Source organism: Pinus tabuliformis, chromosome 2_1, assembly GCF_031772625.1.
Source record: "Pinus tabuliformis cultivar Carrire ecotype Pingquan chromosome 2_1, CPIR1, whole genome shotgun sequence".
NCBI lineage: Eukaryota > Viridiplantae > Streptophyta > Pinopsida > Pinales > Pinaceae > Pinus > Pinus tabuliformis.
Genome location: NC_142299.1, coordinates 454,572,466 through 454,594,265, shown reverse-complemented (window position 1 = coordinate 454,594,265; position 21,800 = coordinate 454,572,466).

Here is a 21,800-nt window from a genome sequence, read left to right as displayed (position 1 = left end):
TATCGAAAAATTGCTCCATCTGTAGCATCCATGTTCTGGGATCCTTGCCATCAAACTTCCCCATATCGATTTTTGGGACATGGTGGGTCTTCAATCCAACATTAGAGTCTATGAAATCATGATTAACATTTACTTTGTTCTCATCATGAGTTTCCTTTATACCCTTTCACCATTAGTGACCATTTCTTGTAGCAAATTATTCATATTTATCTTCAATTATTCCATCTTATCGTCTATGCCATTCATCTTATCTTCCATCTTAACATCCATGCCATCCATCTTAGCTTCCACGCCATCCATCTTGGCTTCCAATTCATTCATCTGAGCTTCTACGCCTTTCTTTAAACCATCCATCTTAGCTTATACATCTTTCTTTAAACCATCCATATTATTTTTTTTTACCTTTTGTGTGAGTGAAATTTGTTGCACTTGGTTTCATAATATTGATATATCATGTTGCATTTATTCCTCTTCTTCATGAGTCATGCTAGAGTTTTCAGGTTACTTACTAGGTGTTTCCATTTTCTTTCTTCGGGGCATCAATTACTGATAATAATGCTTCACTATGCCCTTTGAATTCCTTCAAAATAATTTTTCAAACCAATCTTATGCAAAAATTTAAAAAATACACACCTTTTTTCACCTGTAGGAGCTTGATATTGAATCTAATGTACCTCTATAATTTTGGATCTCCCAGTTCTGAACACATGACCAGTAGTAGCCCTCTACATCCTCCTTCCAATGCCACCAATCTAATCAAAATTGGATTTTCCAAGGAAGAGTTATGCCAAATCTCCCACGGTGACCTGATTATAGACTAGTTCAGTAGAGAAAACTTGTATGACATGCCACCTATCACTATTTCGACCTTAGTACCTGAAACTGATACATAAAAACTAGAGGCCGTACTCTTTCTGAAAGTTCTTACAATATTTTGATCTGATGCTCAAAACAAAAGTTATGACGATTTTCCCCAGGTCACCTGCTTGGAATGTAATTTGGGAATCTGCAAAAATGCCAACTTCCTTAGATCATATCTCCACAAATATAGCGATAAAAGCTCTGAAATTTGGACTCAAAGTTCAGACCTATTTCGGCCCAAATTGGTTTTTGTTTTAACTACTGAAACGTTGCAGAAACAAAGTTATAGTGAAAATGGAATGATGACCTGTTTGGAGAAGCAAAACCCTAGAATCCAAAGATTTGATACCAAATTTTATGAAACCAGCTCATAAAAATATAGAAAAGATAGATCAACACCTTAGAAATAATCCTCTTCAAGGGGGAAACCTCCTTTACATTACACAAATGAACAATTCTTTGATGATTCAAATGAAAAAACCTCCTTTCTATATATAGGAGTCTACGGGGTCACAATATAACCAAGCCAACCTAACAATAATAATATAAAGGCACAAAAATAACAATAGAAGGATTCTATGGGGCACAATAATAACCATATGGGGACAATAGGGGCACAATAATAACAATAAGGGATACAATAACAATAGTAATGTGGGGATCACTAATATTAGAGGTACCTAACATTCATCACTGCATGTGTATTCCAAAATGGTATTTGAATATGACCACCCAACTCTAGTTGGTGGTTCTAAGATTGAATTCTGCAACCTCCTATAGTTATAGAGCTACCATATTAAAATCAATCTCAAAGAATAACATACGCAATCATTTCCAAAACATCCCTAAGTATTGTTTCAAAACTTTCGATGGGGTAAATGGAAAATAACTATCCACATTCACAAAAACCTTCACATTCCCTAATCATATCCAGAAACACAACGATAGGAGATGGGACTCCCTCCTCTTGATCTCAAATTGAAACGAACGGTACAGTTACCCATGTGGTACTTACAAATCATTCCAACTAATTTTGAGTGCTAATCATAGAACTTAAAGACCATTTAATTGAATAATATTTTCATGTTATTCAATTATAATGTGTTCTAGTGATTTTACAAGAATATAAGTGCATCATTGATGTTTCTCATTCTAAAGGGGATATTCATGAAATAATAGAGGAATTGGATCTCTCATACAAATAAACAACTCAAGCACCTGGAAAAAAACATAAGGTGGACAATAATATTTCAAATTCCATCCAAAGAATGAAGAGTTGATTTCTCATACAAAGAAACAATTCAAGCACCCGGAAAAGTAAAAAACATAAGGTGGACAATAATATCTCAAAATCCATCCAAAGAATGAAGATTTATGAAAAAATCAAAGGACTAATATAAAGATAAATGCACAATCCATATTGTGCATTGCGAAGTGTACATTTGTGAAAAACTTAAGAACTTGAATCTCTTTTCTATAGAGACAATTCAAGTGCATGAAAAACAACATAGAGAGGTTGAAATTTTTGAGTGTGATGTAGAATGTAAGGCCATATGAAAGTGATAAGCATTCTCTAGAAATTTGAGTCTAGAAAAAAATTAATAAATGACTTGAGTTTTATAGTTGCCCAAGCATACCCACCAGCAAATATCTAAGAACTTAGAAAAATAAAACTTGTTGATATTTGTTTCTATTCGAAAACATGGAAGAGTAAAGGGTGCTCATATTTTTCTTTTTCTTTTTGTCGCATCAAAATTCTAAAACTCTTCAAAAGTAAACATGCATGTTCTCTTTCATTAAAGTGTTAGTTGGTATTATAATATTTGTATAATTGTTGTAATCGTTGTGTACTTTTTAAATAGTAAGGGTTGATTGTTTCTTGAGTCAATCAATAATGAGTGAAAATTTGCATTTGGTATTATTGAGGCCTTGAATTCGGTATATATTTGGACCAATTCTATAGTATTCATACATCTCAACCCTGTAATTGGAAATAATAGTTAATAGGCATATGTCGTTAAAGCTAGATGATACAATTAAATTAGTAAACTCCTAAGAGATAATCATGAGATCTCTCACGTGTTTTATAGACCATGTATGTGTTGTGAAAGAAGTGAAAGACGCATCAAGCTTAGAGTCAAGATATATTTATTCCTTGTGGGGGGTTAGCTGTTCTAAGTTACATTTGGTGTTGGCGGGTTTGGTTTATCACTATGATCCATGGTAACTAAGTCTCCTAAAATTTGATATGTTGCTCCTGTTTATTGTATCGCTTAATAATTTATTGAATTTTAAAGAAAATTTTCCATAATGAAGCAAAAAAAGACAAAACAAATCAAAAAAATTCCATCGAAATGCTTACTTTATGTCCATGGAAGATATAATTTGTTGACTTGGTGCTTGATATATACCAAGGATAAAACATTTAGCTCAAAATAATCTAAAGCCCCACCCCATTGACCAAAATGGTGAAAAAAGTGGGTTTAAATTTCATAAGAATCAATCAAATTAGGAAGGAATGCACATCCCTCATTATATCCATGCACATTTGAGCCATGTCAACCGAGAAGCCTATCTAGTGCCTTGGTTGGAAGTTTAGGGATTAACAAGCCTCCATTTCTAGGAAAATGTGCATGCTTCTAGGAACATGCATAGATTCTTCATGGCCTCATTTCCACTTTTGCATCGATAATCAGCATGCTAGGGTATATAGTCATTGTGATTTTGAAAACGTGCACTCATTATTGAAAAAATGCTCCTAAAAAATACAAGATGGAAAGTACAATTAGCACCTGAAGGAGCATTGAGGCGGCTATAGGATTAGAAACACATGCACAATTTTAGGAATGTGATGGCCTCATTTCCACTTTTTAAGGTGTCATTATCTTGAAAGTACCGATATACAATTATTAAGAAAATTAGCCAAATGTTTTGTGAAACAAATATTAGTTTAGAACCAAATGAGTAACAAGCATTAATATCTACAACAAAATGGTGGTTTCTATTCATTGTGGGTTTTTATGGATTCCCAAGCTACATGTTGCAATTCATTGAGCTATTGGACTGTTGCTTCCATCGATGGGAATTTAAATCTAAGGTTGTGACGTTGAAGTTTGTATCACAAACATTGAAATGTCAGCTTTGTGGCCAAACATGTCATTAATACCATGGAATGTGATATGACACACATGATATCAATAAGATTGAAATCTACAACATGATGTTAGACTTAAGAGTAACATTCCCACCAAAGGTAAGAACCATTACAATTTCACATCAATGGCACCATCCCCAATTCATTCTCATTGCATCTTCTACTTGGAAATGATTATGTTCAACAAGTAACCAACTTTGAGAGTTTGAGATTTATGTATTTCACATAGTCATGGAGGACAATACTTATTAGCCACACTTCCTAGTATACAAATATTTTTTTAACTATCATAAGGATGTGCTTGAAGAACCTTGCAACCTCCTTTCTACATTGTCAAACCAACATTCAATGGATATTACCTTAGGATCATTGCTACCTAATTCCCTAGCCTATAGCCTCTCTCCCATAAGGACAACATTAATTAATGAAATTGATAAATCATACATGTAGGGACACATCTAGCCCAACTCCTCTTTAAGTGGCTAACCAAAATTCATCATTCCTATGGAAGAATGAAATGAATGGTGTGTGATCATTGACTAGAGGGAATTGATTTAAATAAAATTAAGAACCATTATCCCATTTGCGCAATATCTAACAATTTTTTATTAGTTCCATGATGCCAAATATTTCACCAAGATGGATTTAAAATCTATATATCATTAAATTTTGATGATTCATTGGTTTATTGGAAAAAACATTAATGGAGAAAATCGACTTTTATGAGTGACTTGTTATGCATTTTGGTCTATCAAAGACCCTCATTATCATTATATATATGTATTATAAATGGCATCCTTTCCATGACCTTGGCCATTATTTTAGTAATGTACTTTTATGGTATCTTGATAGTTTGTTACACTTCGTAAAACTATTTGTAACATGTCTATTTACTTGTATAATTTCTACCACATTAGTAGAAGATTTAGGTTGAAAGGAAGATATATTTCCTTTTAAGTATTACTATTTATCATAAAAATAATTTTCAATCTTTCTTTTTGACATAGTTGAACTTTATTGGCCGCATAAACTATTCCTAAAATTTTATCTCACATTGTTCAATTGTTATAATTATTTTTCATAGCAGTAATGCAAACAATGTATATGGGCCTAAATAATCTCTTTAAACTACTAATGAATTTACAATTAAGATATGTTTTAGAAATTTGGAAATTAAAAAAAAAAAAAATTGCCATTATTTTTCTTTCCTAGATGGGTTTTTCTATAATTCTTCTTGCAATCCATATGGAAATCCAACCTATATGATCATTAATGAATGGAAATATTCCATATCCATTTTTAACCTAGCTTAGCTCAAGATTCAATATATCGGTTCTATGTTCCCTTTCAAGGTATTTGAGCTTGAAGTTGGAATAAAATATTTGGGCTTTCAATAAAGGAAAACTGATATAAAAGGAATATTGGAAGTATTTGATTGCAAAATTGGAAAAACGACAAAAATTTTGGAGCTTTCAGTGGCTTTCTAGAGCGTGATGATTGGTCTTAGTCAAATATGTTCTTGAAACCATTCCAATATACTTGATGTATTTATTCTAGATTCCAAAAGGAAATTTGGGAAAATCTCAGAGGAATTGTTTTAAGTTACTATTTGAAGGCTCTCGGGATCAATTTGTGGTTTCATAGGTCAAATGGTCTGGCCTCGTTGTGCCAAAATTACTAGGTAGATGGGGCTTAAAAAATGTTTTCATGTTTTCCAAGGCTTTATCTACAAAGTGTGGGTCTCACCTATTAACTACTACTACCTTTGGACAGGTTATATCGCAAAACTACATCGCTCCATGTTCCTTAGATGAGTGGGTGTGGCTTGAGAGCAAGTCAAGATAGAATATATCAGTGGTATGGTGGGTTATATTAAACTCTTTTAGTCTAATCTCCATTGGACTAGTTTGGAAGATTGGTAATGGGGCTAGGTTTTAGTTCAATATGGACCCTTGCTTAGGGAACAAAAATTACCATCGATTGTCACAAGCTATCATTGATAGACTTGAGGATCAAGGTTTATATAAAATTTCACATGTCAAAAATCCTGCTCCGACCTCACTATGGCATCAGGATTGGTTTTATATTAAATATTTAAATCTTCAAGGGGCCTTTAGGGAGGAATGGTGTTTATTATTTTCTCTCTTCTCATATAAGACTATCTAATTCTTAGGATGAGTTGGTATGGCCAAAAAATGTGGATGATTTAGATACTCTAAAACTTGGATATAGCTAAATATACTAGCACAAAAAGTGGAGGTAATTTGGTTGTGGAGAGTTATTTGGAAATTGAAGTGCCCCTCAAAGTATGAAGTTCTAGTTTAATGTATATTTTAAGGGAAATTACCTAATTGGGATGCATTGCAACACAAACATAAAATAAGTATTGGATGGCACACGTTTTGTTATCAATCGGGCTGGAGGGGGTTGAGCTATGTTAACCCTTTAACCCGGTGTAACTATTTCAAACTAGCTTTTGATTGGAAGTTAGCCCTTCCAATATAAGAGGGCTCTCTCAATATTTTTTAAGAACGCAAATGGCTAACTCTGGTTTTCTATTTGATTTTTTTTTTTTGGGTGAAAGAGTGTGAGGGTAGCCACCATTGGGCAAGGATTCAGTGAAATAAAAACAACAAAAAAAACATTGTTTATGGAAGCTGAGGCATATTTTCTTTCCTAAGGTGGAAATGGAAATTCTCAATAATCACAAAAAATTGAAGGAAGTTGGAGCTGTTTGAAAGAATTCCAAGTAATTAAGATACTATGCAAAACTGATAATAGTGCATTCACAGTAATCACGGCAAATTAAAGGAAGTTGGAGCAATACAACATTGAATTACAAGTAATCAATAAGTTGTGAAAACTAATAATTAAAACACATGACAAGCTAGGACTGAAAACGGAATGAATCTCACATTAAAACATAATTGTTGCAAAATGGTATTTCTATTAAGTGAATGAAATACAATAGTGGTTCTCACATCATACCTCCCCCCTGTGCAGAGTCAAGAGTTCACATATTTATAGAGAAAGGTATCTCATTCCATATCTTCGACTTGGGCTAGATAACTATCAGATTTGTTCCTATCTGTTCAATAAAACACTAAGCTTTCTAAGGGATTTATATTATAACAAAGTTTGAATACAAAATGGAAGTCTTTATGAACTGTTACAATAATCAAGAAAATTGTTGCACTATGGCACTGTATCTATGGAAATCCATATATCTGACCCCTTGAATCTTGTTATGTTGTTTATGGGTATTTATCCCGCTAGAAGGTGTGTTGTGAGTGCCATTACTGTCCGACTATGTCTCATGCCCCATTTTATTGTGCTCCATGTCTTCTGCCTATTTTATTTGTGTTCTATTAAACAAACATGTTCCCCCTGTGTATTGTTGCCTCTTTTCTATGTTATTTTTAATAACCATGCCGTTGAATAAAAGCCAAGAAATACTCTCATTGCCTCGGGGAGTGGAAGCGGAATGAAGTTTTGATCTAAGTTGTTGATCCATGCTTGTGGTTATTGCAATCACAACACATGAGGAGGAGCCTTAACATTGATTTATTACTGAATTTCCAATAAGCCAGACGTGATGGTTTATAGGATGCAACACATAAAAATTTTCATCCAGGAGGCCCTTCACATCGCAATCAGTAGGGGGGAAGAAACTTTGGTTGAGCAGGACTACGACTATACAATCGCTGATTACGATATTACAATTGGCGGGCAAAAGACATATCGCAATCGGCAGACGAGTTCTGTGATATCGACGAGATGGAAAGAACTATGCAATATCGCAATCAAAGAGTGGGACTTATCGGTGGATGGAAGGACTTATGATATCACATTGATGGTGGGTCTGTGATATGCGATATTGGCAGGAATGCGATATTGCAATCAGCAACAAAGCGATAATCGACAAAGTGGTAATTGTAGGAATTTACAGGGTAAGTTCCTCAGAAAGAATACCAAAAGGACACCGCTCACAATCAGATCACAGATCAATACACCAGTATTTTTGACGTGGTTAAAACCCTCAAAGAGGGAAACAGTCCACGGCCTGTCCCAACGTGGGTACTACAGGAAATTTATTAATCAAAGAATGAAAATTTACATAAGCTTCTCTCATGCACGGATTACCCGAACAATGACCCTCCATGCGCTTTAAATAGTACTCATGGACCAATCAGGTGTCAAGCCACGAATCAAGTGTCGGTAATACCGAGGTGAGAGTGAACCGTCGGATCACTACATATCGTGACCGTCGGATTGTAAGTTACAAAATGTACAACGGTAAAGAAAGACACTTTACCTAACTCTATACTAGACCAAGTTGAACTTAACTATATCCTATGTGTCGGAATATCCTAACATCCCCCCTTAAGAACAACTTGGGATAGGATTGAAGGATTTACAAATATGACACAATAGGAGAAGGAAGGAGGCACTAGAGCCTATCCCCCCTTAGTGACAACTTCCTGAACTCAAAGCATATATCGAAGTTTAGTGAACTTCGCCTCTGTGAGAGCCTTTGTGAAGATGTCTGCAACCTAATCATCTGTTGAACAATATTGCACTTCAAGAACATGGTCATGAATGAGCTTTCTGATGAAGTGCATGTGTAGTTCAATGTGTTTGCTGCGCTGATGCTGGACTGGATCTTTGCATAGCTGAATGGCACTTTGATTATCACACCAAAGTGTGGTTGGATGCTGCTGCTCAAAGCCAAACTCTGATAGGAACTGACGAAGCCACAAGGCTTCCTTACTAGCTTCCACGGCACCATGATACTCTGCTTCTGCTGACAAAAGAGAAATGGCAGCCTGTTTCTTACAAGCCCATGTAATAGGTCCTGAACCAAGAGTGAAGACATAACCGGCAGTAGACTTCCGATCATCAGGGTCACCAACCCAATCAGAATCAGTGAAACCAACTAACAGAGGAGCTGCTTTGGCACTGTAATGAATCCCAAACTGTACTGTACCTCGAACATAATGAAGTATTCTTTTAGCTACTTTCCAATGACTTTCACGGGGGTTTTGCATAAAACGAGCAACAAGGCCAACAACAAAGGAAATATCAGGACGAGTATGGGTTAAATACAAGAGTTTTCCTACAAGTTGACGGTATAAGGTAGCATCAACTTCAGGAGAAGTACAAGAGACTGAAAGTTTGACTCTAGACTGAAAGGGAGAAGGGGCCTTGTAGTCTTTTCCTTGACAAATGAAAGCTTCCCTTGTAGAATGGAAAGTGGAAACAAATATAGAGTAGGTTGGTCCCAACTTAGTAAGGATGGAATAAATAAGATTACCATCTTCTTTCTTAACTTTAACACCTTCCAAGAGATATCTAAGGGTCTTGAATTTGGACAAGAAATCTTCAATGCAAGAAAAATTATTAGGATCCAAAGTAAGAAACTCATTTTCAAGTTGATGGGCTCTAATTTCATTTTTAATCCCAAAAACTTTAGCGAGTTTTTCTAATGCTTCATGAGGAGTCTCAAGTTCTGCAATGTGGAATCTAAGATCAGGAGAAATAGACATCCCTATCAAACCACGTGCTTGATCTTGTCTATTTTCCCATTTTGCAGCCTTGTCTTCATCTTTTGGTTTCTTCTCTTGGTCTGTGGCTATTCTGAAGAGACCTTTACTTCTAGGTAAATCTTCCATGCAGGTTACCCATTAGAAGTAGTTAGTGTTGTCAAGAATGACTTGGCATGGACTTTCCATTTTTTAAAACATTGAAGCTGAATGAGCTGAAAGTAAGTGTTCCAATGGACAGATCTCGAAAAAATAGGCGGTTTTAAAAAAAACGGCTCTAAAAAAGGCTTCCGGATGAAGAAGTTATGGCTTTTTGAAAAAAAACTGACGTTGCCGGCAAAGTGCGCGAATGTGCGGGAATGAAAAAAATCCGCCCCCACAAAATGGAAACTTGAACCCAAGACCTCTACTCTCTTAAAATAGCTTTGAACCAATTGATCTATACAAAAAATTTGAGAGAGAGAGAGAGAGAGGGGGGGGGCCTTGGTTTGCGTGCTTGCCTTGAGAAAGCTCTTTTTTCCCTACAAAACACAAAACACAAAACCCAACACAAATATGAAAAGAAAAACGAACCTTGCGGCTCGAAGTTAGCTTTAGCCAAAAAACTAGAAATTTTTAAAAAAATCTCAAAGTTAGCTTTAGCCGAAAAACTAAATATTTTTCTCAATGTTTCTGATTTTCCGAGATCACACTAAGGTGCAGGGAAAAGAGCATACGCATGAGAAAAATCCTTCCTTTCTGTTTCTGATTTGCCCAGATCGTACAGAGTCGCAGGGCAAAGAGCATACGCAGAAATGAAAGGTATAGATCCGGTTAAAAAAAAAGGGCTAAATAAACCGAAACCGAAATAAGCAGAGAGAAAATAACAGTAAACTGCAAAAAACACTGTATACCTCCCGATATGAAAAATGACGCAGCTAGGGCTACCGGAAACCTTTTCGCGTGAAATGAAAGGGGTTCCTCACTGGAACAGATGCTTCGAACGCAACAGAGCAGTCCTCTCGGCCCGAAAGCAGTCAGAAACAGCAGATCTAGGAAACGACAGCTGCATGCAGTTCTACCGGCTTCAGATTTGGATCACCAACGGACGCGGCCCTCAAATAGCTCTGATACCATGTAGGAATTTACAGGGTAAGTTCCTCAGAAAGAATACCAAAAGGAAACCACTCACAACTAGATCACAGATCAATACACCAGTATTTTTGACGTGGTTAAAACCCTCAAAGAGGGAAACAGTCCACGGCCTGTCCCAACGTGGGTAATACAGGCAATTTATTAATCAAAGAATGAAAATTTACATAAGCTTCTCTCATGCACGGATTACCCGAACAATGACCCTCCATGCGCTTTAAATAGAACTCATGGACCAATCGGGTGTCAAGCCACGGATCAAGTGTCGGTAATACCGAGGTGAGAGTGAACCGTCGGATCACTACATATCGTGACCGTTAGATTGTAAGTTACAAAATGTACAATGGTAAAGAAAGAAACTTTACCTAACTCTATACTAGACCAAGTTGAACTTAACTATATCCTATGTGTCGAAATATCCTAACAAATATGCGATCAGCGTTGGGCTTGCGATATTGTGATATACAATATCACAATTGCAAGCAAAGGGAGTATACAGGAGGAGATGTTATAAAGGAAGGGAAGGGAAGGGAAGGGCCAATGCAATATATGAAACGTAGCCTGTGGGTCCCAGCCTTTGAAAGGGCATTGGGTTATATATATATATATATATATATATATATATATATATATATATATATATGTATATATATATATAATGGTTTGTGGCTAGAGTTTTGTATATAACACAGAATAGATTTTGTGGCTAGAATTTAGTGTTATAACAAAATGGAATGTGGCTAGAGTTTTACGAAGGAAAATGGAATATGGGTTTCGACTAGAGTTAGAATGTAGGTGAATGTGGTTAGAGTAGGAATGAGTATGCAGCTAGAGTTAGAAAGTGAATTACGACTAGAGTTGGGTTTATGAGTAATGAATGGTAAAAACAAAGGATGTAAGGGATGGGTTTTAGAAAATATGATAATTTCTCCAAAACAGTTGGAATATACTTGTCCTTCCTTATTTAATATTTAAATGTAAAGCATAGAAACCTCTTTCAGAAAAACAGCAGATAGATGCAAAGATCAGTGGTGGAAAACCTTGACTAATAAAACAAAAATTTATTTTAGTTAGTTATCATGGATAACATCGGCTCCAATGGGGATGTTGCGCCCCTGTGGTGCAAGAAATAACTAGATGACCAATTGCCTAACCATTGGGATGATCCCATTCTAAAGACTACATCCAAATTCACTTCACCAAAATAAAAAGAAAATTGCAAACCAACTGGAACTGACAACTGCAAACTATAACCTAAAGCTGAAGGAAATACTTGCACAACAAGCTTATTTATGTACATACTCTATTATCTGAAAAGCCACCTATTTAATTCAAGTAATATAAAATATCCATTATAAAGAGTCAAAAAACAAATTAGACACTTGGATTGCTTGACTATGCTTTAACAAAATCAGGAGTGGATAATATATGGCCAACTCGTAAATAAATCCGAATCCATCTCTTAAGCTGATAAATGGAAGAGACTTCACCTTCACTGATGCCTGAAAGAGACTTGCAGTAGAACTCATCTTGAAAATCTTCAAGCTATTTATCTACAAGCAGTGGAGTCACCAGGAAACTTCGATCTACAAAATCTTTTAAGAGTGGAGATGCGAGGGTAATATCACAAACTTCATAAACTTCTGATTTCTTGTTACCCTTAGGAATTAGAAAGAAGAGACTCAAAGAGAATCCTGGAAAAGGAACTTTTCACTCCCAGAAGACACACAAAAATGTTATCAAGTGGGTTAGAGGGGGATGGGCTGTGTCAACCCTTCAACCCGGTGTAACTATTTCAAACTAGATTTTGATTAGAAGTTATCCATTCCAATCTGAGAGGGCTCTATCAATATTTTTTAAGAATGCAGATGGCTAACTCTGGTTTTCTAGTTCATTTTATTTTTTTCATGAAAGAGTGTGAGGGTAGTCACCATTGGGCATGAAGTCAGTCAAAGGAAAACAACAAAAAACAACAATGTTTTATGGAAGTTGTGGCATATTTGGTTTCCTTAGGTGGAAATGGACATTCACAGTAATCACAACAAATTGAAGGAAGTTGGAGTTGTTTGACAGAATTCCAGGTAATCAATATGCTATGTAAAACTAATAATACTACATTCATAGTAATCACAACAAATTAATGGAAGTTGGAGTAATACAACATTGGATTCCAAGTAATCAATAAGCTGTGAAAACTAATAATAAAAAAACATGACAAGTTGGGACAAAAACCAAAATGAATCTCAGGTTAAAATAGAGTTGTTGCAAAATGGTATTTCTATTAAGTGAATGAAATACAATAGTGGTTCTCACATCATTCCTCCCCCCTGTGCAAAGTCAAGAGTTCACATATTTATAGAGAAAGGTCTCTCATTACATATCTACCACTTAGGTTAGATAACTATCAGATTTGTTCCTCCCTGTTTAATAAAACACTAAGATTCCTAAGATATTTATGTTATAACAAAGTTAGAATACAAAATGGAAGTCTTTATGAACTGTTACAATAATTAAGAAAACTATTGTAGTGTGGCACCGTATCTGTGGAAATCCATATATCTAGCCCCTTGAATCTTGCTATGTTGTTTCTAGGTATTTATCCTGTTGGAAGGTGTGTTGTGAGTTCCATTACTATCCCACTATGTATTGTGCCCCATTTTGTTATGCTCCATGTCTTGCTGCCTATTTTCTCTGTGTTCTAGTAAATAACCATGTTGTCCCTATGTATTGTTGCCTCTTTTCTATGTTCTTTTTAATAACCATGTTGCTGAAGAAAAGCCGAGAAATACTCTTGTTGTCTCGAGGAGTAGAAGTAAAATAAAGTGTTGATCTAAGTTGTTGATCCATTTTTTGTGGTTATCACAATTGCAACACAGGAGGAGGATATTTAATATTGATTTAATAGTGAATTTCCAATATGTCATACGTGATGGTTTATAAGATGCAACACTTAAAAAATCACATCCAAGGAGGGTCTTGCACATTGCAATCGGGAGGTGGGAAGAAATTTTGGCGGAGCAGGACTAAGGTTGTGCAATCGCTAATTATGATATTACAATCGACGGGTGGAAGACGTATCGCAATCGGTGGAATAGAGGAAGGTCTTGCAATATCGCAATCAGCGGAGGGTGGATTGCGATGTGATATCGCAATTGGCAGATAGGTACTACGATATCAGCGGGATGGAAAGAACTCTATGATATCACAATCAGGGAGTAGGACTTATCGACAGAGGGAAGGACTTACGATATCACATTGGCAGTGGGTCTTCCATATGCGATATCAGAAAGAATGCAATATCACAATCGACGGAAGAGGGATAATCGGCGGAGTGGTAATGATATGTGATCGGCATTGATATTGTGATATACAATATCACAATCACACGTGGAGGGAGTATATGGCTAGAGATGTTATAAAGGAAGGGAAGGGAAGGGAAGGGTCGGTCCAATATATGAAAGGTGGCCTGTGGGTCCCAACCTTTAAAAGGGCGGGAGGTTATATATATATATATAATGGTTTGCGGCTAGAGTCTTGTATATAACACAAAATGGAATGTGGCTAGAGTTTTACAAAGGAAAATGGAATATGGGTTTCGGCTAGAGTTAGAATGTGGGTGAAGTGGTTAGAGTAGGAATGAGTATGCGGCTAGAGTTAGAAAGTGGATTATGGCTAGAGTTGGGTTTATGAGTAATGAATGGTAAAAACAAAGGATGAAAGGGATGGGTTTTAGAGAATATGGGAATTTCTCCAAAATAGTTAGAATAGACCTATCCTTCCTTCTTTAATCTTCAAATGTAAATCACAACAACCTGTTTCAGTAAAACAATAGATAGATGCAAATATTAGTGGTGGAAAACCTTGACTAATAAAACTAAAATTTATTTTAGTAAGTTATCATGGATAACTCATTGTGTAAAGGAAATGAAGAGTTTTTTTATCGTATCTTTGTCTAATGATCCATCACAAAGAAAGTATGGTTTATTTGTAGGGATATGCTTGGAAAGATTGATCTTGGGAGTGGTCACTTTTGAAGAAATTTGGAATTTTTGGGTTGAAAATAGGGAAACTAGCCAATTTCAAGCTCACCTTCTCATCCTCAATTAGGGCACTTGGTTGGCTAGAAATAAGGTAATCTTTTAGGGAAATTCATCCTATGTGATTTAGGTTTCTATAGATGGTTTAACTATTCTTTCTCAATATCCTCATTCAAGGACTCTTGCTAGGGCTAGTACTATCTTAATTGAAACCTCAGATGTCAATACTCTATGGGTTTATTTCAGTGTGGCATTAGATTAGCAGATTTCCATGTGTGGGGGGTTTTTGTTCTACATATTTTGAAACAACATTTTATTCATGTTAAGATGGGTTTGGGGAGGGGTACCAACAAATGGGTAGAATTGTTATCTTATAGATATTGTATTTCCTTTTCTCAAGAAAATAGGTGTGAACAACTACAATTATTTTGGTACTACTTGCTCGTTGTGAATTGGGTCAAAGAGACCCAAATGTTTAGGAATGTTACACTTTCTCATATATCAGAGAATATACTAAGGTTGAAATCTATTTATAATTAATTCTCATGCATTCATGTTTTCAAGGAGAAAAATAGGATTGTTGATAATCTTTCTAAGGAAGGCTTTCACATGGATTAGGGGCTATGGCAGGTGAAAAATTTGATCGGGTGTGAACACTACCAGTCTTTCCATCATCCTTCTATGGATGAGATACGCACCTATACTATTATATGTTTTTTCCTATTATTTTTTGTTTATATCTCTTAGAATCATATGTATATATTATGGAATAAAATAATCAAACTTTTCCCTTTTTTTGACTACTTACAGATGTATGGTGCACACAACATAATGATAATTTTATGTGTTTCACTAGCATACAACATATGTGACGTTCCTAGTGGACATGACCACAAAACATTTATGTTTATATTTTTTTTTGACACTTATACAACTATAGGATATGGGTAAATCCAGTAAATGTACACTTTCATGTTTGTATCGAAAATGTATTTTTTTTCAAAATATATAAATGAAATTATAGTTTTTTTCTAAGCAAAAAATAATAACATTCATATTAAGATTAAGATTTATTAATAAGTTTAATAAGATTTTATTAAAAATTTATTACATTTAATAAGATTTATAGTATATTTGATATTTTATTTCAACAATATTAATAAAACTATTAATATTGCTATTAGTAATATTATTAGTATTTATAGTAATAAGGTTTATTCGTATTTAGGTCTTTCAGTAAGGTTGATTAATAAATTTTATGAAACTCCTTTATCATATGAATACAAATTTATATATTTTAGGATTTTAAATTTCAATGCAATGATTACAACCTTATATTTTAGAAATTTATTTTGATGAATTTCAAAAACATTATAATAAAAATTAACACTTTTGATGAAGATAACACACACACACACATATATAATTGTGATATGAAAAAAATAATGTCAATTTGTTTTGGTTTTCTTTGTTCTGAGAAAAAAATAAATGTCAGTCAGTTTTACACTTATTGTTTTGAGATATTTGCTACTCTAGTTTTCAAACTCTAAAAATTAGACTCATTTATTAAGTTATTTAAGTTTAGAACTCAAATCCCTAAGAGAAGTTGAGGATTATAGGCAAAGTGAAGATAGATGTTAATGAAATAGGGAAGCATTTTACAAATGCAATAAAAACTCATTTGATTGTTGGAAAAGAGGATGAAAGCATAAATCTCAACCAAAATATAACATATTTTCTTATTGGATGATGATATTTAAGTATATATTTCGACTTCATTGGATTCGCTATGTTGAATACCTTGTTTCACTATAGGATAGATACCTTACACAATATTTATGGGGTATGAAACCTTGTTAGACACATACAACACCAATATGTTCAACTATTGTTTAAGAATGTGAGTTAAATAATATATGTTTTTCTTTGTAGAGTATGAATTCAATAGTGCAAAAATGAAGGAGGGTTATCAATTATCAAAGTTGCAAGACACTATCAACACCTAAAACGTGGTACTCCTAAGTTTTCAGAAACCAATGAAAGGATGAAGATAAATGTGTAGTTAATGTTGTGCATTACAAAAGAGATCATTGTTGTTATGCACTCGGAAGGGGATATTTGTGAAAATGATTACGACTTGGATCCATCCTTTATAGTGATAACCTGGGCGCATTAAAAACAAAATGGAGAGTGTAAAGTAGAGGTAGTGTTTATGAATTCCTAGAAAACAATCCATAGAAACAAGTGGTCATGAGAAAATCAAAGGCAGAAGATAATGTGTTTTTGTGAATTGTCATTGTGAGTCCCTAGGTGTCATTCTAGACATAGTTATTTCACTATGTGTGTGAGTTGTCTATGAGTCATAGATCCACCTTCTTCGAATATTATCATCTATAAGTTGGTGATCTAATTCTTATATATGTAATTTCCTTATGTGATCAATAAAAAAAAAGTGTGTGATTGTTGTGTATAATCTTTCTTAGCTCTCTTCTATCTTTTCTAACATGGTATCATAACTAGTACTGGATTGACTCCCTCAAAGAAGGGTCGGGAATATGTGAGGGATTCTTAGAGTTATTGTTTTTGCACATATTAGTATAGATGTGTCAGAGTTCAATTTTAGTGTGTGTGTTTTTTTTTGTGATCATATGTGTGTAGATATGTTTGTTTGTTTGCAACTTCTTCAAGCATCATCAGATCCTTTTTTCATCTTTCTGCCTATAAAGTTTTGTTTGTGCTTGTATGTTGATGAACCCCATAAATGGATAATTATATGGGCTCATTTGGCCTCCTATAATTATATTTATGCTAATAGAGTGAATTGGGTTAGTCATTATGCCATTAAGTCTAATGTGTGCTTTATGCAGATTTTTGGTCAATTTTGGGACAAAGTCAAATGATTAATGAGCATTTGGTAGCCAATATTCGAGGAAAACAAGGGAGATGATTTGTAGGAGGGTGTCCCCCTCATTTATGACACCCTACCTTGAATCCTCCTTCAGAAAACTTGGAGCACAAGTAGCCACATTTATGCATCAAAACGGGCAGCTAAGCAAGTGAAGAAGAACTATTGTCTATCTCTAGTCTTGGGAGCCGAGCCTCCTTGATTTTAGGAGAGTTGTTGGAGGATCCAATTGTATAAATAGGAGGGATTAGGTGCTCAATGGATTAGTTGGATGTTAGTCATAATTCTCGCACTTTTGTTGTAGTTCTTGCTCAACTCATTTTCGAGCTTACTCTTGTGAACAGTTTATGTAATGTGACTTTTATTTTGATAATGGAGATGAAACATTTTCTGAGCCAGAACTGATTTCTTTCAAAGGGATGAAGCTCTCTAGTTAGGGCCCAACCCAAGCTACCCAGCATCTCTCTCTTTTTACTTATATGTTTGTGCTTCAGTTCATGAATTAATTTATGTTAGATAGATTCATTTTACCTTGGTTAGAATAGGTTTCTTTTGTTGGTTTACATAGTTGTTTCTATTTCAGTTGTTGAATTAGGTTGAATAGTGATAGGCAAAGATCCCAAAATTCCATCAACAGAACATTGATCTCATTTCCCCCCTTTTGGGACCATGAGCTGAGGTCAAGGCACTCTTTTTTCCACTAAAAACACAGTTTTGCTTCCTCCATGCAATTTCTAGTGTTGTAGTTTGATTTAAAAGTTAATGTTCTGCTTCAGATCTATTTTTCCATGTTCATTTTTGTTTTGTAAGAAATCTCTTTCCATGCTTTCCTATTCATATAGCACTCTTTAGCATTTTATGTTTCTAGGTCAGAATTTAGGTTAACATAAGAGACAACTCTGTTCTTTTGGTACAACTAGTTCTTTTCTTGCTCAATTTCAGTATTTTGACTTGCAGCTCTCTTAAAACACACCTATGCTCATAATACATCAATAAATAATCCATCATCATCTCTGTTCACACAGGTTTAACAATTCATTTACCACCCTTCATGAATCTGCCCTAATCTCTGCATTTTTCTCATAAGCTTCCCTCTTGTCTCTTGAACAAATCCAACCATCATTTTCTTTCCTATTCATCCTTGATGAGCTTCAGACACCTTGAAACCTCCCTCTAATCTTCAATTACCCTTTCCCACAGTTTTTCCACCTTTAAAACCTCTAAAAACAGCTCTCTGCATCCATCTGTAGATCCTCTGCAGCCTCCTGTAGAATTTCCTGAAAGTGACTTTTTGAAGTCCAATTGCAGAGGAAGTCTCCAAAAGGTTACCAAAGGCTTCTTAGGATTCCCCCACACCTTGCTACACCTTTGCAAACCCCAAGGTCACCTTCCATTGACACCAAATCTCTACCACAACCATAAACATATAAATTACAAGCATAACAATTTCACATAAAACACTCAAAAACCCAAAAAGATGCCTTTTTTCTCATTTACTTCCAAAAGTAGCTTGAATAGATGTAATTTACTTTCTCAGTAGTCAATGGCACTCATTTCATCAATTTTCATCTCTTTTTCTGCAAAATTAGGGTTAGTTGGAAGAATTAGGGTTTGCTAGGGTTTTCTTTACACTCTAGTCTTCTTTCTCTTTCTACAAGTAGAATAACCTATTTAGAGTTACCTTTCTTTCATCACAGCTAAAAACTTCTTCTAAGAATTCATAGAATTTGGCTTAAGCTCCTAGTGATCTTGCGCCAGCTAACCAAGTGACAGCCTATAGTAAGAGCTAGTACTTATGCATACAGCACTGTCGCTTCCAAGTTTGTTACGAACTACCAAGTTGATAAAAGTAAAGTAGGAAGCCCCAGGAGTTGCAGGATTCTTACTGCAATACTGGTGCTCACCACTTTTTGGTACCATTGCTAGGGAAGTGTCTGAGTATTTTGTGCTTACTGCTTTTCTTCTATTTTCTACTGCAACATTCTGCTAAGTAGTTCATTTCAACAAAACTAGAGTAGTTTTTTCTTTCAAATTCTGCACTTCCTTGATTTCATTTCAATTCTATAATTTCCATTTCAGCAAAAGTAGATTAGTCCTTTCAATTCCGCAATTCCCATTTCAGTGAAAGTAGATTAGCTTTTTCAATTCTACAACTTTCATTCTAGATTAGTCATTTCCTTGCTTTCATTTAAATTCTGTAATTTCCTTTCAACAAGTTCATTTCAATTAGTTTCAATTTGTTTGTTCAATCAATTTCAGTTTTGCAGGTACAAGCAGTGAAAAAACAAAAATCACCCAAAAAAATAGATTCCCTTTCATGCCTCGAAGGAATAGAGATAATTCAGGGAAATTCCTACCCAACACCCCCACCACATCACAAAGCCACCCTTCTCTCTTCTTCGGTGGTAGTGATCCAGAAGATCCTTTAGGAGAACAACCTAAAATATTTGAAGAACCTATAAGAGAAGAAGAGGAAGAAGCCATCCCTCCTGAGACAATGTCTGAAAACAAAAATTCTAGGGGAAATGGAGAAAGAGTAGAGGATACCTTTCCCATCCGAGAGACCAATGGGGACACTAAAATGAATAACATAAGCCCTTCAGCCTACCTCACTTCCATGGATTGACTACGAATGATCTTGACACCTTCTTGTTTGAGTTTGTTGTTATCAGTCGAACATATGACTATGCAGAAGATGTGCAGAAGTTGAAACTGTTTCCTTCTACCCTCAAGGATGAAGCATTGCATTGGTTCATGGGGTTACCTAGAAACAACATCACAACTTGGGCTTAGATACAGCAAGCCTTCAATAATAAATATCTTGACTATTGTAGGTCAAAGGATACCAAGGAAGAAATATTCCGAATGACCATGGGAAGTGATGAATCCTTGGAGGATTACAAAGAGAAATTCCATCTCAGTTATAAAAGGGCCAGGTGCACACTTGACCCTGAATCTCTAAAGTTGGTCCTGCTCAAGGGAATTCTGGAAGACCTTCTAGACACCCTCCATTTACTGGCTGGGGGAGACATATACCAACTACCTTATGAAGACACAAAGACTGCCTTTAGAAACCATTCTAGGGCAGCCAGAAAGAGAGATAGGGGGAGTCAACCCATGGGCAATACCTCCTCATCTAGTTCATCCCTCAAAGGTGAACTTGGAAACATGCTGGAAGATTTCAAGAGTGAGATGTTGTAGACTCTTACCATGCAAATGGATACCCTGCATATCAAAAGGAAATGAGAAGAAGCCGAGAGGGCTTTGGCCATTTTTTTCCTAGGTGCACCAGAAGGCATCCTAGGAATGAATTTCCATTGAACTCTATAGAGGTTTGTTAAGTCTGTGAAGAATATCATTCTACAGATAAATGCCCTTCCGTTCCCGAACTTAAAGTTGTGTACCAAGGGGCTGAAGGAGCTGCTGAACCACTCTATGTCATAGACCAAAGGAGGCCACATGGGCCTAGACCTTACTAGTAGAGAATGCAAGGGACATCCTAGGCATACTATAACCCAAATCAAGCTACTTCCATGCCTTATTAGGGCCCCCCTGCTCATCCTTCCTAGTCCACACCTCCTCCTTAGTCATATCCATCTCAATATCATGCTCAACCAACTGCTCATTCATTTCACTCCTATGCTTAGCCACAGCCTTAGTGTAATGCACCTCATCAGCGGTGGAGGCCCCATTACAACTCTCCTCCCACTCTTTTTCCTCCACCACCTACTCAACCACAACCATTGCCTCCTGCTCCACCAAGGAAACCCCAAATGCCTACTCAATCGAACCTGAACCCAAATAACAGATAGGCTTAGCAAGTATATAGTGGGGAACCATCATGCTTAACCTATGCTATGGAGATTCATGAGATTAACCTACGATCTAGGAAGGTTCTCCCAGATAGTTAGCCCCCCCCCCTAAGTTTTTGGTTGTGTTATATTCTTTCCATGACTAGCCCACATTGTTAACCGGGGGTTAGAGGGGGGGAGGTCACAAGGGGTTTTAGGGGCACCCATAACCCCACTTTATGGGGTCTGGGGTAGCGCCCCATAAAATTTTGGTTTTGGAACCTATGTTAGGTTGGGGGGACCCACCTATGGTTTTGTGCATGACTTTTTCACATGTTTTTTGAATGTGATGGTTTTCGGTCCATGGTATTGGATGGT